Raw genomic sequence first — 22,091 nt, 5'->3', positions numbered from 1 at the left:
TGTTTTAAACGGGAAACGCCAGGAGTTAGATGGGGAGGGAAGAATGAAAAATTTCCAAATGAACAGAGGAAATTATAGTCACGTGACATCGACCGACGTTCCGATGTACCGAATCTATGATGCTATCATGTCCGTAATTCTAAAACAAATTTCCGGCAAAATTTCATTAAATTGAAATCGCGATGAAAGAAAGACAAACAAAAATTCCTGGGAGTAGAGAGCAGAAAGGGAATTCGCAGAGACAAACGGATATCATTTCTTTGATGAATACGTTTATTCCGATCTGATATTTGCATCTATTTTTATGGCTTTTCACTGAAATCTTCACAGGAAACGCACACGCTTGATGTGTCCGAAAGGTTTTATAGTAAGGCACAATATTTGCTAGAAACAATCGTTTCGGCGATATAGATTAATCATTCTTTATTCAGTAATACCTCCTGTAGTTATCGCCTTGGTTGGACATTTAGCTCAACCGAAAGAATAAGTTTCTAATTATTAACAACTGCACATGCGGTCTCTTGTCAGTAATCGGTTTGCGATTGGTAATTATTTACTTCCCCACGAAAGCAAACTGAGACACAAGGTCGTTTTTAATGTGGGATAAAACAAGCTCCCCAAAAAGGGCATTCTGGACGTAGGCAAATATAAAAATTGCCTTAATATAGAAGGGGTTCCCCTAAATTGACCAAAAACAAATTAACATAAGCGTAACATCAAAACAGATACTACACTGTGATCTTAATCCGAAGGTTTTCTGTTAGCCCGCGGTGGGCACCCGGTTTCCACTTAAAGAGAAAGTTACTAAGAATAGCAAATTCACGGTAGACATCCCTTATATTATCTATATATAAATAAAAAATAAAATTTCATAAACATTGTTATGAGTTTACGCCGATCGATCAACGCTTCGATATCTCTGTGACTTCGGCAGGACTTCAAGAGAATCTTCTAAATGGCTGAGATTTTTTTGGAGTCCTGATGATGGCAAGGAAATGTTAAACCGTCGATTAATATGCCTAGAGTACTTACAATGTTTATATAATTATATTAATTTATAAGCTCTATGCACGTATTGAGTACTTTCGAAAAAAATATTGATTTTTTAGTTCATGTTAACAATGTACTTGTAATTAATTAATAAATTAATATATAAAGATCAATAGATATGTATAGAGATATAGAGAAATAAAGAGATTAATATATAGCAAGTTATGGAACTACGGCATTAATCTACACAGACTTCGTGGTTAATCCCTTTAAGAACTCACCAGGCTAATATGCGGTAATAAAATGCGAAAAGGTCTGTATAGGTTAATTTTAATATTTATTTTCATCACTACAGTTATCAGTGTTGGAGTAAATACTGAAAATCGATATATGAGATAGTATAACTCCTAATACCATTTTCTGGGATATATGAAATATTATATATGCGTTTGTGTGTGTGCGTGATTTATGAATATGATTCATTTACATTTCATTGGAAAGAAAAGAAATATGTGTTAAATGTCAGAACAGTTGAAAAGCTTATCCAACTCCAACAGCTTTCTTTCATTCAAGATAATATTTATGTGTTTATTTGATGAGACTTAAACCCCCAGATTTTTATTTGTGGGAATTTTCTCAAAATCAAGGTCTATCGAAACAATCCTAACTTGAAAAGGGTGTAAATCAGTTTATTTGTACAGAATATGATTAAATTTCGGGGGAGATGATGAGCCTTATTGAGGATACTATGGGCGATATATATATACATTGTATGGGTTCTAATATAGCCGCATTTAGGTATTTTGACACAGCGAACCAGTCCGTCCGTTTATGGCTATATATAGTTGTGCGTGTGCAAATATAAAATTATCCCAAAAGATGCCAGCCATTTCTGAATCATATTTTTTATATCATGTAGATTCAAACATCGATTGATTAGTCGATAAATCGATTTCCTTCTTAAAGACAAAAGTAAACAGCCGAAGCCAACCTCAAATGTTACGATATGATGTTAATGCTCTCCTACAAATACGCAAATAGTCACAAGCAATTTCCGGGAAACTGACTGCAAGTAAGATCAATGTCGATGTTAAAGAGTTTGTTTTTTTTATTGTAGTCACATTTTTTATTAAATATAGGTGTCTATGAACGTGTGTGTGCGTGTGTGTATGCATGTGTGTGCATATGTGTGTATGTGTGCATGTGTGTGTGTGTGAATACATATAAGATGTCTGTGTGAGAAAATAAAAAGCAATTAATTTCATAGTTCGGATCGATTTTCATGGGAATTAAATTGCAGAGCAAAATGAAATTCAATATTAAATGGTTATTTCAAACTCTTTAATAAAGTTATAAATATGTTGTTTAAAAATTATGTAACACTCAGATTTATTGTTAGTCTCGAAGCAAAAAATATGTGTTTCTGAAAAGATTAAAACAAATACTAAAAATATATCTCACACTGTTACCGAATTGTCGTTATATTAAAAACGTTACATTATCAAAAAAAAAAAAAGGGGGGGGTTACAACTGTCCGTGTAACATCAAAATACTAAAATAACGATTGCGAAATCGGAGTTCATATTCATTAAACAAGATTTTAATAATTCAGATTCGAATGTTCAGAAAAGATCATTTGCATATTGTAAACGGTTTATTGGTTAAATATTTAAAAATCATAACAAAATAGTGTTTAAAAATAACTGAAAGTAAATCATATAACTTTCATCTGGTCGTTTGTTAATTTATTAATATCAGGTTGACAAGGAAGTTCTTGCGGTTTTCAACTTTTAAATTCAGATGAACATATCTCAGCTCATACAAAAATTTATTAATCGAAACAAGCACCGTCAAAATGAACACACTTTTGCCAACGCAAAACAGATGTGTTTGTGTCAGTAACGTAAACATCTTGAATTCTGGCGGCGATGAAGTCGCTGAAAGCGTTTTTTATATCGCTTAGGTTTTTGAAACATTTCTCACGCAGAAAGTTGTCGAGATATTTGAAAAATTCTAGTCCGTATGTGAAAGGTCTGGAGAGTATGGCGGATAAGGCAGAGTTTCGTAGCCATGTTCGTTCAGCTTCTCTAGGGTCGGTTTAGCAACGTACGCTCGGGCATTGTCGTGGAGGAGAATTAGGCATTTTCTGCCGATTAATATTCGGAGTTTTTGTCGAAGTTTCTGTTGCATTTCATGCATTTGTTTACAGTACTTTGCCGTAATCAATGTCGATGTTAAAGAGCTTCTTTTTTTTTATTGTAGTCACATTTTTTTATTAACTATGTGTGTATGTATGTGTGATGTGTCTATGTGCCTACACCTAAAAAAAAACTTCAATAGATAAGACCGGCTACAGACCACCAAACAGTCAGCATGCCCTTCTTTTAGTGTAACTCTGGCTTCAGAAAGTGTCGTGGAGCTTCTACGGCGTCTAACACCTGAGTTGAGTGTCGTTAGTTGTCGGGAAAAAAAACCACTTTTATCGCAGGTTCAATCAAGCTGAGAAACTGGTCGTTCATATTGCGTAAAAGAAAGGCAAAAATCACTTCATAACAGCGTTTCTTTGATTAATGTTCAATTCATGAGGCACCTATTTATCAAGATTTTTTTTTTCAATATCTCTCAAATGATTAAAAATCGTCGTACATGTTACCCTTTATTCAGAAGCAAGTTCTCGAACTGTTGTGCGTTGATCGGTTTTGACTAAGGCTCTTAATTGATCGTTGTCAACATTCGATGGCCGATAACTACGCTCATCATCTCCAGACCCTTGTCGACTCCCACGAAATTTCTTAAACCACCAATATGCTGTGCGTCCTGTATAGTTCCTGAGCCAAACGTTTCGTTGATATCGCGAGCTGTATCAGCAGCTTTTAGGTATAGCTTGAATTGGAAAAAGAGAACTGTACGAATTTCCTTCTTTTTTTTCAATCTTGTATTCGACGTTCTGAAAAGAAGACATGACTGTTTTAAAACGATTGTAATTTAAACGATTAGATAGAAAAACGCTCTATGAAATGATATAAAAAGTAAAGGTATTATAAGGAAAACTTATTTGAAAATACATCATTTGAAATCAAAATGAAAGATTCCGCAAGAACTTTCTTCTCAACTAAATATATTCATTGTATTTCACGATGATTGATGTAAAGAGAAAACATAGACATAAATATTCCAAATTTATTCTTGTGTACATCCCGTAAAAACGTTTTTGTATTTTTTGTACGAAACCTAGAAGTGAAAATTCAAAATATTTGGTGCATCTATGAAAACAAGGTTTTTGTTCCTTTTTCGAACAAAAGAAAAGCTTTAAAAATCAAAATGTGCGTTGAATTTATCGCGTGAAATCAATCAGCGCTTGTTGTAAACTCTGATATTAAAAAAAAACGTAACGATTTATACAACGTATCTCATATAATCAGCAAACATACTAAACAAACAGAACTTGAATTATGATCCAAGCTAGTTATCTTACATCCTATATCCATTAAAACTTACTACATAATATTGATATTGATTTAACAGAAAACATACATTCCACTTCAAATTGTATTACATATGTCGAATTCTAACGTCTATGTTTCGTTCGAAAAAAGTGATACTAAAATTTCCTCGCCATGGACGTATGAAATTTTTCATTCTAATGCCTATGCTTCATTAAAAAGAACAAAATCAATGTTCAAGCCTGGCTACTGCAGCTAATTTTTTTACGTTCACGTGGGTACTCGCTGCTATTTTCATTTTTAAAGGGGTTGGTTAATTTTTTTTTTTTTTTAAATACGTTTTTAGGGTTCCATTTTCTCCACACAGGGGCAACTCCGGGTACTCTCGCTAGTATTTTTATGAATTTTTTAAAAGATTTCTTAGCATTTCAATTTCTTATATATTTTTGCGTATCTTCTTTTAGCATTTAAAAATTTCCAAAAGATATTCTGTAACATGTTCGCCCTGTATTCTTCATTGCCTCTTCTTCCATTTTGTTCTTCTTCCTTTTTCTTATTGTTAATCGTTTTCATTTTCTTCGCCTTTTTTCTACCCATCTATTTTCTTCTGCTGCTGCTTCTATTTCTCTTTTACCTCCCAATTTATTTTTCATTTCTGTTTCTTCTGCTTCTCATTGTTTTTTCCTTTTCTTCTTCTGTTGTTATAACTTCCTCACATCCTTCTTCGATTGCTAATCTTCCCTCTTTTCTTCTCCTAATTTATCATTTCTTCGTCCTTTTCTACTTCTTTGCCTCCTCCTTCTTGTTATTCTTCTTATTCGTCTTTCTTATTCTTCTTATCTTTCTTTTTTGTCGTCTTCTTCTTCTCTTCCTCTATCCTATGTTTTTTTTCTGCTCATCATTTTTCCTTTTTCCTCTTCTGTTTTTATTTCCCCTCTACTTTTTCTTCTTCTTCTTCTTTTGTTTTCTTCTTCTCCTTTTTCATATTTTCTTCTTTTTCTACTTCTTTGCCTTTTTCCCTCTTCTCATTCTTTTTTTTCTTCTTCACTATTGTTGCTCGTTTTTTTCCCCCCAAATTTCACATTGTATCTTTTTTCTTCCAATTATTGTTATTCATTTAATTTCTCACTTGTTTCCCTCCCACTCCTTTTCCCCTGCAACTTTTCCTACCTCCTTCCTCTCCTACCACCTCCTTTAACACATTTACACCGCTTCCCTTCTCAATGTGTTCTCCTCTCACCACCATTGTTGTCCATGCGCCTTTGATGTCTCTCGATCATTCTTAGTTCCATATCTCTGGGGATCTACTTCAATTCCCGACTAACAAGGCGTATGTTTTCACTTTGATGCCTTTATATATCTGCAGCTGGTGGACTACAATTCACTTGCTGCATTCCTCAAGCCTTCGGTATTCCCCACTTTCAAACACAATGCCAATAAACACCGGGCGTAATAGAATTACGTCTTACATTTCATCCTTCCCCCCTCCCTTCGCTTCAGACCGTTTATTCTTTTTTATTATGATTATTGCATCTGTGATTTTGGAAGAGGGGAATACATGATGCTACAATACCTTAAGGCAACACTGAACCTTTGATATTTCAACATCTTTATCTACAGTGGTCTCCTTATCTATTCCTGCAAGCATTTATATAATAATAACATAGCATTTGTTTTATTTTTTTAGTTATAGGACTCCCTAATAATATAGTACATTTCATCAATTCTCAGTCTAAGAAAATGCAATCAACGGTGATAATGACATACCTTCTTCACTACATCTAACTTCGTATTTCCTGTCCATGACGTCATATCTCGATTTGTAATTCGTACCTCTAACTCAATATCGAATGAATTTAGTCATTTATTTTTCTAATTTAACATTATATAGAAAATACTGATTTTAACATTATTTTTACACGTCAATTTCTAATATTGTTACACGCAAATGATAATAATTAAATAATGAATTTTAAAGCGTGTTAATAAACATAGTTAATTTTACAAATTTATATTCTTCAATATTTTCAAATAATTAATGAAAAAAATTAAGAGAATTTTACAGATTTCACTGTTGACCATCTTACAAGTAGTTAGATGGTTATCAACTGCGGATCAATTATGAGAATAATTTCCAAAAACTTAAACGCTGGGAAATCGCAGATGCAATAATCAGTTTAGGATTATTGAATTATTTAAAGATTTAGTAGCCATCTTGGACGCCATATTGAAGTACGGTTTTATCCAGAATTCTAGTTCGATTTTGACGTAGTTATTAATACAGTCATAAAAAAATAAAACGCCTCAATAATAAATCTCATTTCCGGTTAGGAAAAACGTAACGAAATTAAATAACAATTAAATTATAATAGTCGTTAATAAAATTAGTTAGCGTTCCATTTGGTCGAGTTATGGATGAAATAGGAAATTCGACTAGTATTTCAAACTTTAGTTGGTCAACTTATTTAGAAAAAGAAGCACTCTGAAATAATACCCGTATTCCCTCGCTTGTCCTGGCGTTGTTTCGAGTCGCCCTAAACTTCTTCCTGTCATTAAAAACAAGTAATGCTGGTATGGAGATGTGCGGCTGTGGATGGCGCAAGGCTTGCTTCACTATGTTCTAAGTGCAGGAACCCTCACAATAAGTATCTATTGTTTTTCAAGACTAAAAGAATGACAGAAAAGTATCAACCTTAAAATAGATGAGAATTCAATAGTTATCCTTTTTTTATTTAATAAAGAATCAGCAATGGTTCTGCCGCCGTTGTTTCTTACATTCTTTGTTTATTTCCTCTTACTTTCTCCTGTGATTTTTTCTTGTGATCGTTTCCATTCGACTTTTTACCTACATTCCTATTTCGTTGCCTCAAGATATATAAGGTAAATGTAATACACTCATTATATTGGCGAAGCAAAACCAATTATGAACTGCATTGCACGATTAAACGAGAATTACCCAAAGCTACACCCTTCCTGGACAACAAAAAAACGGTACCTTTCCAGCCGAGTGTACCTTCCAGGCAACAAAACTGTGCTGTCAGCTATGAGTTAAGGTGAGTCTAGGGCAAAATGTTTGTATTTTCTCGCGTGACAAATTTAGAGAAACATTTAGATTATGTGTCCTATAATCAGCGATTTGCTCTACATAATATATTAAACCAAGCTTACATTACTGCTAAGAAAAGTGGGAAAACATGCAAACTTGGGTCAGTAATATTTTAGAAAAACCTTACTGGCCAAAAGCGACGTACATTTACTTTCTTATATAACATTTGTTGTCACGTTTCGACAATACACACACACACACACACATACAGATATATATATATATATAACTCTGTGTGTGCGTGTGTGTGTGTGTGTGTGTGTGTGTGTGTACAAGCAGACCGCCCTGCATTGCCCAGTCGTAAGATATGCTTAAATATTATATTTTAATTACTGCAGATAACGTATTTATTATTATAGAGACAATTCTCTATCGATTATTTTATTGAACCTAATATCTTACAGTGACACCAAAACAGTATATATATATATGTGTGTGTGTGTGTGTGTGTGTGTGTGTGTGTGTGTGTGTGTGTGTGTGTGTGTGTGTGAAATAGCTTGTCTGTCTCTGCGTGTTTGTGTGTGTACATTTCCCTACAAAATTACTCTGTTAATTTTCAGTCTACAGACTCGAGATTTGACATAAAGTGTCTTCAGAGTTTGGAAAATCTTTTTAATCGATTTACGCTCAGAAAGTTGTCAAAATTCAACAATTTGGCCATTGAAAACTCTACCAACCTATTCCGCCAATATTGGATCTAAACACTTGAATTTTTATGTAGGTTTCTTGGACATGGATCAAACTTTTTAATTTTAATTTGATTTGATCACAAAAAAATAAATGTTAAGGACACAAAAATTTGGATTAAAGTTTTTAAAAACATTGACCTCCGCGGTCTCTACAAAATTACTCAGCCAATTTTATATATATATATATATATATATATATATATATATATGACTTTGATGCCATTAGCTAGAATCGAAACATCGATATATACCCTGAGGAACTCCACATGCCTCCTCGCAGTAAATTAATCCATAATACGTTGTAGTCTACATTGCACTATAGAAAACCTATTGTTAATTTTATCTTTATAAATTGGCTTGAATTAAAGTTTACAATGCAACAGACAACTATCATGATTTGTGTTTTACCAGAAATATTTATTGACTTTTGCTGCTTATCGGAGGCATTCTTCTACCAAATGTACCTAAGAACACTTCCAAACACATCAAGTGCATTTGTATGAAATTTTCAAAGATCAGAAAGCCGTTTCCGGAATCCGTAGGAAACGAAACTTGTATTTTCTATGTATGTATTTAATTGCATATATATATACATAGAAAATACAAGTTTCGTTTCCTATGGACTCCGGAAACGGCTTGCTGATCTTTGGAAATTTCATACAAATGCACTTGATGTGTTTGGAAGTGTTCTTAGGTACATTTTGTAAAAGAATGCCTCCGATAAGTATCATATAAGTATATATATATATATATATATATATATATATATATATAACTGAATTGTCTGTCATGAAGGAAAGTATAAGGGAGGTGTGTGGTCGAATTCCATTTTTATTCATTTTTCTCTTCTCTCTCTCCCTCTCTCTCTCTCTCTCTCTCTCTATATATATATATATATATATACATATATATATATATATATATATATATATATATATATATATATATATATATATGCACTGAAGATTACCGAAGGGATGAAGCACTAGTGTCTGTCGGTATTTAATCATTAGAGTAAATAATTATGCCAGCCCCTTTAAGAAACTCGATTCTCATCGTTGAGCACTTTCATTTGAATTAAGTCGGTCAATTTAGCTCTTATGCATAGATCATCATATGATGATTAGATCACTCTGACTGACGTAAAAACATTTAACAATAAAATATTTAATTTCAACGTTATTTCACGTGGTTAGTGGATACGGTCATTGCTACTCATTACAGATGAATTGTGTCGCCGGGTTCGAATCTATCAACTGGTGTTAATCGTGACATCCTTCACAGAAGATTCCTGAAAGGATGAAACACTCTTGTCTGTAGGTATTTAATTATTATAGTTAATAATTGTATGTATATATATATATATATATATATATATATATATATATATATATATATATATATGGTGATTGTCACTTCTTGACAGAAGAAGACCATCTTTCTCTTGCTTTATTGTTGATTACTGATTCATTTTCATGTATTTTTGAAATATCTTCTTTTTTTTAATTATATACACATATATACACTTATACACACATACATATATACATGTGGAGATGTGATCAAGATGCATCAATTCCTATTTACTGTGGGAACGAAGGTGGCTCTTCTTACCAGCCCTGGTCTTACACAGTCGGTTGCAAAGGTCAGACAAGCTGTGATTGAGGGATGCCAACTGCTACTGCTCTACTGTGGACGCTCATATAACGCTTCAGGCCTCCACTCGATGTACAGACCACAGAGCAAACAGAACATCTGTGCCCTGCAATGTTTTCCCCATCAAAGAAAGATTGATCTCCATGTGAACGCTTGTGGCTAGCTAGGCCAGCTCCGGATAAAGACATTTTACCTCATAAATCACAGGTGTGGTTCTGCATGAAATCCTCCGACAGACCTGATATATCTGACAGATTCTTTCTTCCGGATATCACGCTTCATTTTTGCATGCTGATATTTTTCTTCTGAAAACTATCACAGCCATGATAGACCAAGGAGCGCCACCTTTATAATCATTGGAAGCACTTTTCCAACTGAACACGTCAATACCAAGAGCTTTAAGATTATCTTATATGTTATCCTTGAAGCGTTTCCTCGGTTTATGTTGTGGACGCTTTCCTTGTGTAATTTCGCCATAGAACAGGCGCTTTGGCAATCTATCGTCGTCTATCCTTGTCAGATGTCCAGCCCGTCTCATCTGGTTGCGTATAATCAACTTCTCGATACAAGGTACGTCAGCTCGCATGAGAACATCCATAGCAGGTATAAAAGTGCTCCACCTGATGCCCAGAATGTGTCTCAGGAATTTCTGGTACACCCTCTCCATGACTTTTATGTATCTACCATAAGTTGTCCAGGCCCCAGAAGCGTAAAGCATGATGCTAAAATACAAGATTGATAGACACTGATCTTTGTATGAATATATACCTCTGTCAAACCATACTCGCTTTTCTAAGCCACCAAAAGCCTTAGTGGCACGCTGTATCCTATAGTTGACCTCAGCATCCAGCGTTTCATCTCTGGCGAGATACTACCCAAATACATAAATGTGTCAACCACGGCAAGTCTCTGGTGGTTGACAAAAATATTTGGTTCCACATACAAACTACCGGGTGGAGGTGTGAACATGACCTGAAGACTAATAGTAAGCCCAAAAGACGCACAGGCCCCCGAAAACAGATCCATGATACTCTGCATATCCCTCTCACCATAGGCCACAAGATCAGCGTCATCCGCATGAAGCAATTCACGAACGCTGTGCTGAAAGGTCCTTGTAGAAGCATGAAAACGACGGAAATCAAAGACCCTACCCGTGGTTCTGAAACGCAAATAAACACCTAGAGAACATTCCCTAAAGGCATACGATAACATAGTTGCAAAATAAATTGAAAAAAGTGTAGGTGCTAGGATATCACCCTGCTTCACACCATTGTCGACCGAGATGGGTTCCGATATGCATCCGTTGAAGTTCAGGCAGGCCTTGATATTAGTGTGGAGCTCCCTGAGTAATCGTAGAAATTTAGGTGGGCATCCCAACTTCCCCAGAATTATCCATAGGGCACTTCTGTTCACCGTATCAAAAGCCTTAGTCACATCAACAAAAACCTGATAAAGCGGAACACGGTGTTCAGTACATTTCTCCTGCAACTGCCGAGCAGAGAAGATCATGTCCGTGGTTCCTCTGCCCGGACGAAAGCCACTTTGGCTTTCTGGAATGACGGATGGACAAATATACTTTAACAATCTTTTGAGTAGAACTCTAGAAAATACTTTGACAACTGCTTCAAACAAACTTATCCCACGATAACTTCGACTGTCGGTCCTGGACCCCTTTCCCTTGTACGGTGATATAAGAATTGTATCAACCCAACCCTGATGGACGGGAACACCTTTCCAGACATCAGTGATAAAGATGAAGAATTTCATGAACAAGTTTATCGCCCGCATGTACGAGAACTACCATCAAGCCCTGGAGCCCTCCCAACGTCGCAACTCACCTATCGCCATAGGACTTTTACTTTTTCTTTTTTTTTCTTCGAAAGATATCTACACATAACGATCGCGACACAACATGCTTGTGCTACACATATTGTACCCTCTTGATTGCATCTCTAATTTCATTCTCAGATGGAAACACAGACATTTCCTGGATAAGCTTCTGTTGTGATAAAAATTCATTGATGACGTCCTCATCAACATTAGAGGGGTTGTCAAAGAGATCAGAATAATGCTCGGTCCAAAGAACGAGAATCTTGTTAGGATCCTTAATAAGGGCAATTCCATCACTTGAGAGTAGGGGATATGTAGATAGTATTTAAGGACAAAAAGCTTTTTTAAGCAAATGGTACATCAAAAGCCATCTGAATTTGGTTGGCGAGTTTAATCCACCACTGATTCTTCATTTGGCGGAGTTGCTTTTGGGGAATACCCTTGTTTGCTGTTGGAGGGACTCTCGACCTCCATGAGAGGCAGACAACATCTTATGGTTCAACTCATTTTTAACACTTAAGAGTTGAGTGATTTCAGAATCATTATCCTCAAACCATCCTGATGTTTAGATTTGCGGACGCCAAGAACATCTACACTTATTTCATATATTGTATTTTTAAAATGCGCCCACGACCCATCAAAATCAGCAGAATTAACTACGGATCGAAGCTTTTCACGTACACTTGGATCATCCAGCCTGGACACATCAACCCGCCTGGGAATCCTAACACCACCCAACCTACACTTCCTCCTTATACATATTTTCAACTTCTCGCGTACCAAAAAGTGATCTGTGTCGCATTCAGCTCCACGCATAACACGCACACTACAGACGTCCCGCAAATCTGCACTCCTGGAAATAATGTAATCAACCAAGTGACCCTGTTTTGAACGAGGATGTGTCCAGTTAATCATATGGACCTCTTTCTGCCTGAAGAAAGTGTTACAGATAGCAAGGTCAAACTGAATGCATAGGTGGAGAAGATGCAGACTATTACTGTTGACCCTACCTACACCAAACCGGCCGAGTGAGTCCCAGGTGTGATGATCTTTGCCAACCCTTGCATTTAGATCACGCATGAGTAAGATCTTCTCAGATAAAGGAATAGAGGAAATAGTACGACTGAGATCTCGGTAAAACGCCGTGGTGGTGTCTTCATCATGACCTCTTGTAGGGGCATACACAAATAAAATCGTCATATACCTACTGTGTACAAGAAGGAAGCGCATCATCATAATTCTGTCACTTACACAGATTGGCTGTTCAATCCTCGTCACCAAATCAGAACGCACAGCAAAGCCAATTCCACCCTCTCGTCTCAGCCCTGATGGTTTTCCTTTCCCAAAAAAGGTGTATCCCGAGCCCACTTCCACCAATTGATCCTCACCACTTAATCGTGTTTCACACAATGCCGCAATGTCTATGTTGTACCTAGCCAGCTCTCTTGCAACAATAGCTGTCCTACGTCAGGTCTTTCACTATCCAGGACATTTAGCAAAGTTCTCACATTCCACGTAGCAACAGTTAGGTTATTCCTCTCCTGATAAAATTTGGATTTTCCTTGTTTATTATTTTTCTCCAACTTTATCTTGTTTCTCCTGCAAATATAGAGCAGCCGCCGACCGCAGGAAGCCGACCAGCTAATAAAAGGGTAGACAACTTTTAGGTCACCTTTTCTAGACCCTTCCCAAATTCATGGGTGAGCAGTGTATCCCTAGAAAAGGCTGCTCAGCGGCCAGATCATTCACCGAAGTTGCTTCCACCTTGTAAGCGATTTAGTCGACGATGTTAGATAAATAATTGGCCGCTTATGTGCAGATTTGCAGCTATGCACTTCCAGCCCGCTAAGCCTGTGAACGTCGCAACTCACCTATCGCCATAGGACTTTTACTTTTTCTTTTTTTTTCTTCGAAAGATATCTACACATAACGATCGCGACACAACATGCTTGTGCTACACATATTGTACCCTCTCGCACCCTACCACTGGTTGCCCAGTGATAAACTGAAATAGTGAGAAGACTGAGCAGTGGCATAGTGTGCATGTTTTATTATCAAGGAGTTTTAACCTCTCCGGCAGCTGGACATATACACACACATACACATAAGCAAGCTAACATGCATACGTGTATATATATATATATATATATATATATATATATATATATCCCTAGTTCTCACAATGCAGTAACCCTCCAGAACTTGAGAGGGACGCTAACAGGTACTATACCTTGCCCAAGGGTGACCTGAAACCATGCAAGGCAGAGGTGTTCTTCTCCCTGAGGTAGTAGATATACCTGCATACCCATATATATATATATATATATATATATATATATATATATATATATATATATATATATATATATATATATAGTTAAATTTGCTTAATATGCTAGTACATGTCTTAAATGTTAATTTGTTAATTTTAGCGTCTATATTTTTGTTAATATTACTGTATGGATATTTTTCAATGCTTACTTTTAGTTTTAGTTGTTAATATATTTGTAATTTTAACTGACTAGGTTTTTATGTGGAATGAGACTGTAATCTAATAGGTGATATATAAGACTCTAGAGAGGGTTGTACTATATTAATTCGAAGATGGTTAAGGAGACAACCTTTTAATGGGCAAAAGGAGTTGTATATTATATATATGTATAGTTCGACTTAGTGTGGGGTTAATAGTATTATTGTTTATAATTATTTGGTTAAATATATATTAATTTAATTTTTTATTTCATTCGTTGGGTTTAGTATATCGTTTTATTAGGTTCGTCATTATTTTTTCATATAGTTTATAGTAAATATAAATTTGGTTTTAGTAATAAAGGATATACTTTATTTTAGATTTGGGCTTCGTGTTCTGATCATGCACAGAGTTTAAAGTTTATGTGTCGATATTTTATTATGTGAATTGTTATTTATTAGAGTTTGTTTTGTAAAATATTTTCCTGTATAAGAAAATACTGTTGGATCCAATAAAATATTTTACACTTTTACTCTTTAACTTTAAGCCTAAAATTGTAAATATTTTACAATACAATACAATATAATGTATTTTTATCAAAATTACAATAGGGGTCTTAATAAACAAGAGAAATATTGCAGACACTGTTAACATTTTATAGTTTTTCACCAAGTGACGAAACTGAAAATATCCGGAAAGTATCCAGGTAATTTGTTTCAATTCACAATTTAAAAAAATTCAAATAAATAAAATATAAATTATCACGTCACATTAAAATAAATTATTTTACAAGTATGTACGTAATGAACAAACTCCACAGGTTGGGTAAAGAAAATGTAATTTTGAAAACAATAATCCGCACAAAATCGTTATGTAAAAACACTGAAGCGTAAAATGTGGAAGCAGAGAGATTACAGTTCCTTTTAAAACCTTCTAGAAAATTTTCTCTAATTGTATGCAAAGATGTAAAAAATGACTGCCTCTTTTTATTAAATAAAGAAACATTCGACCTAGCATTGTTAATAAATGTTCTATTTACTTTATTAAATAAGATTAAGAAAGAATAATGTCAGTATTGCCTACAGTCTATATACAAAAAGTAAGATCGGTGTTTGTGTAGATTTCCTCACATGATTAAACTATGCACTAAAGGCTTATCACTTCCTTCTACCTAATCAAAAAGTTTTCACAAAATTTAACGGGAAAATTTTTTTCAAAGATTGATTTCATTGATACTTATTTTCAAATAAGAGTACTTGTGGTGGTAAAAACTAGTTTGTATTCGACCGGGTATCGTTGGGATTAAAATTACACCAACATTTTTTCAGCAAGTACTGAACACATTGTTTAGCAACATTGCGACTGATAATCTGTAAAAGCGTTGAAAAAATAAATCCTATGTATATGACGTAGTTAAAGAAATCTAATAGTATAGATTAAAACTGAAACAAAATGCGATGTTGTCATGGAAAAATAAAATATTTCAGTAAAATTACAGACTAAGATGTAGAAGACCAGACACAAAGATAGTGTGATAAAAATATGCCAGCTCCGGGAAAACATATCATCACTAAGTTTTCTTGTGTTAGTAAATTAACCTTAAGTATTAATTACAAACATGCGCAACTTCCAAGCTCCTTTTCATTGGCTATTGCGAAAGATGTTAGAGGATTAGTCTAAGCAACAGAATTCCAGGAGGCATTTGAAAAACATAAAAAAAATATATCATCACATCAGAATTATTTTTGACGCACTACAATCCAAATCTCAGAAATTATTGTGGCTACTAATGCTAGCTTGTACGGCATTGGAGCTTGCATATTTTATAAAATTGAAGACGAATCCCAAAACCTTATCATCCACGAAGCATACATTCCCACGTGCAGAAAATCACAAATGTACGTGAAGCTAGTTTTGCGACAGATAATCAGTAAAAACTCTGAACAAAAAATCACATTTACATGAAGTAGTTGAATAAATCAAGTAATATAGATAAAAGCTTAAAGAAAAATTACAGACTAAAATATAGAAGACCAGACACAAAGATAGTGTGATAAAAAATATGCCAGCTCCGGAAAACATATTATCACATTGGGACAATGAATTGAAATCAGAATCGGGAATCGGAACTTTTCGGGGCATCGGAATCGGTATCGGAATCGGTATAAGAATAGGAAAAAAATTATTTATTTTCCGATGTTAAAACTACCGATTCTTTTAATTGTCTTTTGCATTATTCTTCCATTGCTAGTAGGTCTAATAAAACAATAAATATTTATTGATTTAAATTAATAGAAAATTAAAATCTATAGACTAATAATAACCAGTGTATAATTACGTGCAAGAAAATATATTTAAATTTCTTTTTACGGTAATTTGAAAGAGAAATCTATAGCTAAATATTTATAGATTTACTAGACCACCCGTAACCCGTTGGGTCAGTACGTTATATTAGCTATGGAATTCATGTATGAGCGTGACACTTGTGGCATAAAGAAAATAGTTTTTTTTTACATAACAGAAGCATTTCTATGAAAGTATATTAAAATGAAAAAAGAATATAGATAGATTTCTATGAGTCGTTCTGTTTATTATAATTGTTATTTTTTTTTTAAATTACAGTCACTGAATTATAAGTGGTTGGTCATACTTATGCACTGAACAGGTATCATAATCCTTATTATAGTTAAATTCAAATTTTGATATATCATCTTTTAAATGAAATTGTTAGTTGAAAGTACAGAATAATAAAAAAAACACTCTCCACATGTTAATAATGGCTTTTTAAATAGAAAATGAAAATAAAATGTAACTTTTTTCATTTAATTTAAGCAAACATTCAGTACCCATTGTGTAAAGGAAAACACTATTTAATGTAATAGAAATGTGTGCATTTACCGATTCAGCTTTCCGTTTGGAAATGTAAGCAGACGACTTTAAAAAACATGGGAAGAAGAAAAAGAAATATTTTTGTAATAACGCCCTCTAGTAAAAAGGTCTGCATTAGTTAAGGGGGATAACTCTATCCAGTTTTACATCGGTTACCTTTTTCTCTCTCTCACACATACACGTAACTATTTCTCGCGTACGTAACGAAAACAGAGGGAGTAGGAGTGTTGAAATCTATGAGAGTGAAAGTGAGAGGTGTTTTCTTTGAAACTGCGACAGACTTCACGAAGTTGAATGTTTTTAGCCGTTAAAAAAAAAAAAAAACTACGGTTGATTTTATAAAATTATTTATTTATAATGACATGAATTAAAGATTTCTCGCGTACGTAACGAAAACAGAGGGAGTAGGAGTGTTGAAAAAAAACAAAAAACTATTTGATCAAATTAAATGAAATTGTTTGTATTAAAAGCGATATAAAAATTCCGGAATTGGAATAACGGATTGAAGACGTTGCTATTTACGCATGCGCAACCGGATGTTGAAAACCGGAAATCTGATTGCAAACATACAAGACCCATAGACTTTTAGTATTATATAGATAAAGAATTGGAATCGGAATCAGTAATTCTATCGGAATCGAAAAAATGTTGGAATCGTCCACTCGCTACATGAAATTTCATCGCTTTCTTTATTGAAAATAGTTTGTTGCAAACCAACTATAATCCACTGCTAACGATTTTGAGGTCAAAAGAAGGATCACAAGCGCATACTGCAAACAGATTGCAGAGATGAGTAACTATCTGCCTCAATTACAAAAATTAGTCATTCTGATTTTTTTTTATCTAGAGTCAGTCATACCAGACCTTTTGATTACCTCCCGAGAAACTAAGGTATTTAATAAAAAAAAAGCATATTGTGTAACACCATTAGGAAGGTTCCGTTAATACCTGAAAAGATGAAAACTTTTTTAAAAACATCTCAAATAAAAGAAAGGAATACAGAAAATTTCCGAAACGTACTCAATCTCTGGTGAACAAGCTATGTATGGTAATCAAGGGATTATTTTTGCTGCAGTAGTACAAAAAATGAATATTAAAACATATTAGCCTCCTATTATTTTTAAGGTTGGAGGATGAGTCTCCTTGTTGCTTCGGTTGCTTGGAGACTAGGTAGAAAATGCTAGTCTAGAATACGTTTTTAACAATCAGTCCGACAGGTGCGAGACAGGAACTGGCCCATTACTTGTTGAAGTGAGATACACCGCCTAGGTATTTCCTAGGAGTCGAGCAAGTTTCTAGTTGGTTGCCTGAGGCGCTCTTAGCGTGGAATGAGAATACCTAAGCAATTTCTGCTAGATCACAGTGCCCCTCCACTAGAGGTGCTGGCTGGACATCCATACTTTTCGACCTTGTGTCACATCTTGCTGAGGTTGGTAGAATTTCATCACTTGCACAAGCAGTTTGAGAATGGAAAATTGCACGACGTGTCATGTGTATTTGAAAAGTATGGACAATGACATTGAAAATGTGAAGCTGTGCGAAGAGTATGCTATTACGGATAGGACACCAATGCAAGTCAGACCCTAATCTTTAATTGACTGACCATTGACAAAGAGCCACATAGATTTTGCTGACTGATGGGATAGTTTCTAACATCTAATGCTAGTGGATAGACTCTCGTAATAGCAGAAAGAGTGAAATGTAAAATAACAACCACGGGTATTACCTAGGGTAACCATTAGTTTTTCCTATGAATTGTTCGGCAGATTCGAGGTAATAAAGATCAGTCAACGAAATGCAATTAAAGCCGATTGAATTTATTCTGTTAAGTTTTTGTAGTCGAATATACTTCAAGAATAGAAAAATAACATTCAAAAATGTTTTCAGGTATATATGATGACCCCAGATAACAATATTCCATCTCCTTGGCGCCAGCAGCAAGTGTTTCAAAGAAGATTAAATCAGAGTTTCATAACTTACTTCAAACCTAAACAAATCCTTGTCATGAAGGGACACTTTCTTTTCGGAATGCTCATACACAATAAATCCTATTGGAAAATAGATATAGTGGATAAACATTATATATATATATATATATATATATATATATATATATATATATATATATATATAGAGAGAGAGAGAGAGAGAGAGAGAGATAGATATAGTGTAAAATTTTCTTGAAAATTCAAAGACTCGCGTTTTCTTTTTTATAACATTCGTTTATTTCCTGGATTTTTTTCATTAATGGGTAGGCAATTTTACGATTTATGTGTCCATAAAAATTGCCTATCCCCATCAACTTCTCCAGATGTTTATCCATTAGATTTTTACAACAAAAGGTATATTTTTAACATGCTGAATATCGTATTCGGGTGAAAAGATTTCCAAAGCCATGCCTCCTCACTTCCTCCATCTTTTGGTGTTATGTGAAGATAGTTTTCCATTTTAACCAGTAGTTTAATTTTTTTTTATTCATTAATTATTTATTTTTGTTTTAATTTCTCCCTTTTTTTCTATTTGTTTTTACCGATTATCATACAGTTTAATATAATTTTATTTCTACTATTCTACTATTTTCTAGAATTAAATATATATATATATATATATAAAAGTTTGGACTTATGGTAATTGAATACTCTCTGAGTGTTTACTATGACAGCCCACAGACTTGGAATTTATAGGCATATATGTCCCCTCGTTATTTGGTTAATTACCGGTAGGCTTCAGGTAGAGTGCTAGTATATGAAGTCAAGGGAGAGTTTGTGACTGGATTCGAATAGCAAGATCAGCACTTTCTACCCTGATAATTGCGTAATCATAAAACACTAATGTCTCTAGGTATAAAAAAATAATTGTTAACATTTCCTAAAAATAGTATATATATATATATATATATATATATATATATATATATGTATATATATATATATATATAGCTGAATGTCTGAGTGTGTGTGTGTCTGGTCACGAATAGGCTCCTATATGGTTGACTATTATAGAAAACTGATCACATAAAATGATAGAAAATGTATCGAGACACAGAAATGGGTATGTTTGATCTGGCATAATGATTATTCATTATAATTGTGGGGTCTGCGTACGCGCCTGGTTCACAAAGTATGGAAATAAAAAGTATTTCTGATATAGATGTACATAATAATACTTTGATAAGTATGTTTTAACTTAAATAGGGATGGTATAATAAAATTGTGGGGTCTGCGTTCGCGCCTGACCTCCATAGAATGGAAATAGACACAAACTTTAATGAAGACTTTTCATATATATCTGCGTAAGTATACTTTGATAATTATGTTTCAGTTTTGAGAAATCTGGTATAATAATATTATGGGGAATTCATTCACGCTTAACCTCCATAGAATGGAAATATATCACAAAGTTTAACAAGGTTTTTTTTTAATATAGATCTACAGAATAGTGTAATAAGTGTTTAAGTGTGAACAGGTATGGTATAATAAATTATGGGGTTTATCTATTTTATTTTTACTTTCATCATATTTTTCTTTGGTTTTGATACCCCCACATTCGAAGCTATCTCTTTACAACCTTTCCTTTTCATAACCTGTCATACTTTTATAAATCAGTCCATTTTCTGTAGTCTGGTTTAGAACCCAGTCAACGACGGGTAATTTTGCTAGTATATATATATATATATATATATATATATATATATATATATAGTATGTTTAAAAATATTTATAATATGAATTTGAAACGAATATTCTCTTCAGGAGTATGTAACGGTTTATAAATATTTATTATATGCACATTTTGTTTAGTTTAACTAACTATACTTGTCTTTCAGAGACAAAAATAATTATGAGAATATAATTAGAGATAAAAGTAGAAAAGAGGGAAAAAATATCAGAGAAAAAAGAAACCAAAACAAATAAAGAACAAGAGATTACATGTGCTGCCTAATTAAACATGCTGGATTACTTCTAGAGGGCGCGAAGGTCTAGTGAAAAAAAAAACATATTTGATATGGCTTAATAATAGAAGATTAATTTTCTTGCCTGTTTTTCCATTTTTATTTCCTATTCGTTCTCATTTTATTGATCTTTTTCAAAACAAGCAAAAAAAAATGCAAGTGTAATTTCGTTTATTTACAAATAGACAAGAAATGTTGATAATCCATTGCCAATATGATACAGACAAACATACAGACGAATATGCTTACACGTATATATATATATATATATATATATATATATATATATATATACATATATCAATAAATATTTTCGTGAATGTAAGCTTAACGAACCCATATGAGAATGTACACGCAGAAAATTGTGTGTTGCTTGATTGCCATCTATAATTTCATAACTCAGTTTGGAGTACTGTTGAATAAATGCATAAAACGGATATATAAAAAACATCCGTACAAAATGTTATTTAGATGCGTGAAATAATTATATATATATATATATATATATATATATATATATATATATATATATATATATATATATATAAGTAGGTTTGTGAAATGTGGGCTTTTGCGTATATTTTATATTTTTTTGTACATGCTACGTAGTTCGGAACACAAGAAAGTATATGTTATTTATTTGTCTGTTGATATATCTATATATCTATAAGTATCTATCTATCTAGCTATTTATCTATCTCGATCTATCTATCAAGCTAACTGGCGACGTAAGCAAGAGATGAGATGTGATTATGCGTTAATAAACCTGTCAAAACTATTAAAATGACAAGTTGCATTGGAAGCTCTAAAAATAGTTACGGAATGGGCGTGGTTGTTACCATGTGATCAGGTTGGCTGACTATTGTGAGGAGTTGGAATTCAGACGTCAAAGAAAGCGGACGGTTTAACAAGTCGTCCCAACCCTTAAGAGGGAGATGCCGTGTCTCCAAATTGGAGACTAGAATTAACCACAAGCAAAGATACTCACTTTCCGACTGCGACCGACACAAGTAAAGTGAATGAAAACTATATATAAAACCCACCATCGTCTCAGAGTTGAAATGCA

The sequence above is a fragment of the Euprymna scolopes genome, chromosome 25, assembly GCF_053919585.1.
Source record: "Euprymna scolopes isolate OS-2025 chromosome 25, ASM5391958v1, whole genome shotgun sequence".
In the NCBI taxonomy this organism is placed as follows: Eukaryota; Metazoa; Mollusca; class Cephalopoda; order Sepiida; family Sepiolidae; genus Euprymna; species Euprymna scolopes.
The sequence above is the reverse complement of the archived record's forward strand: the minus strand, read 5'-3'. Positions refer to the sequence as shown.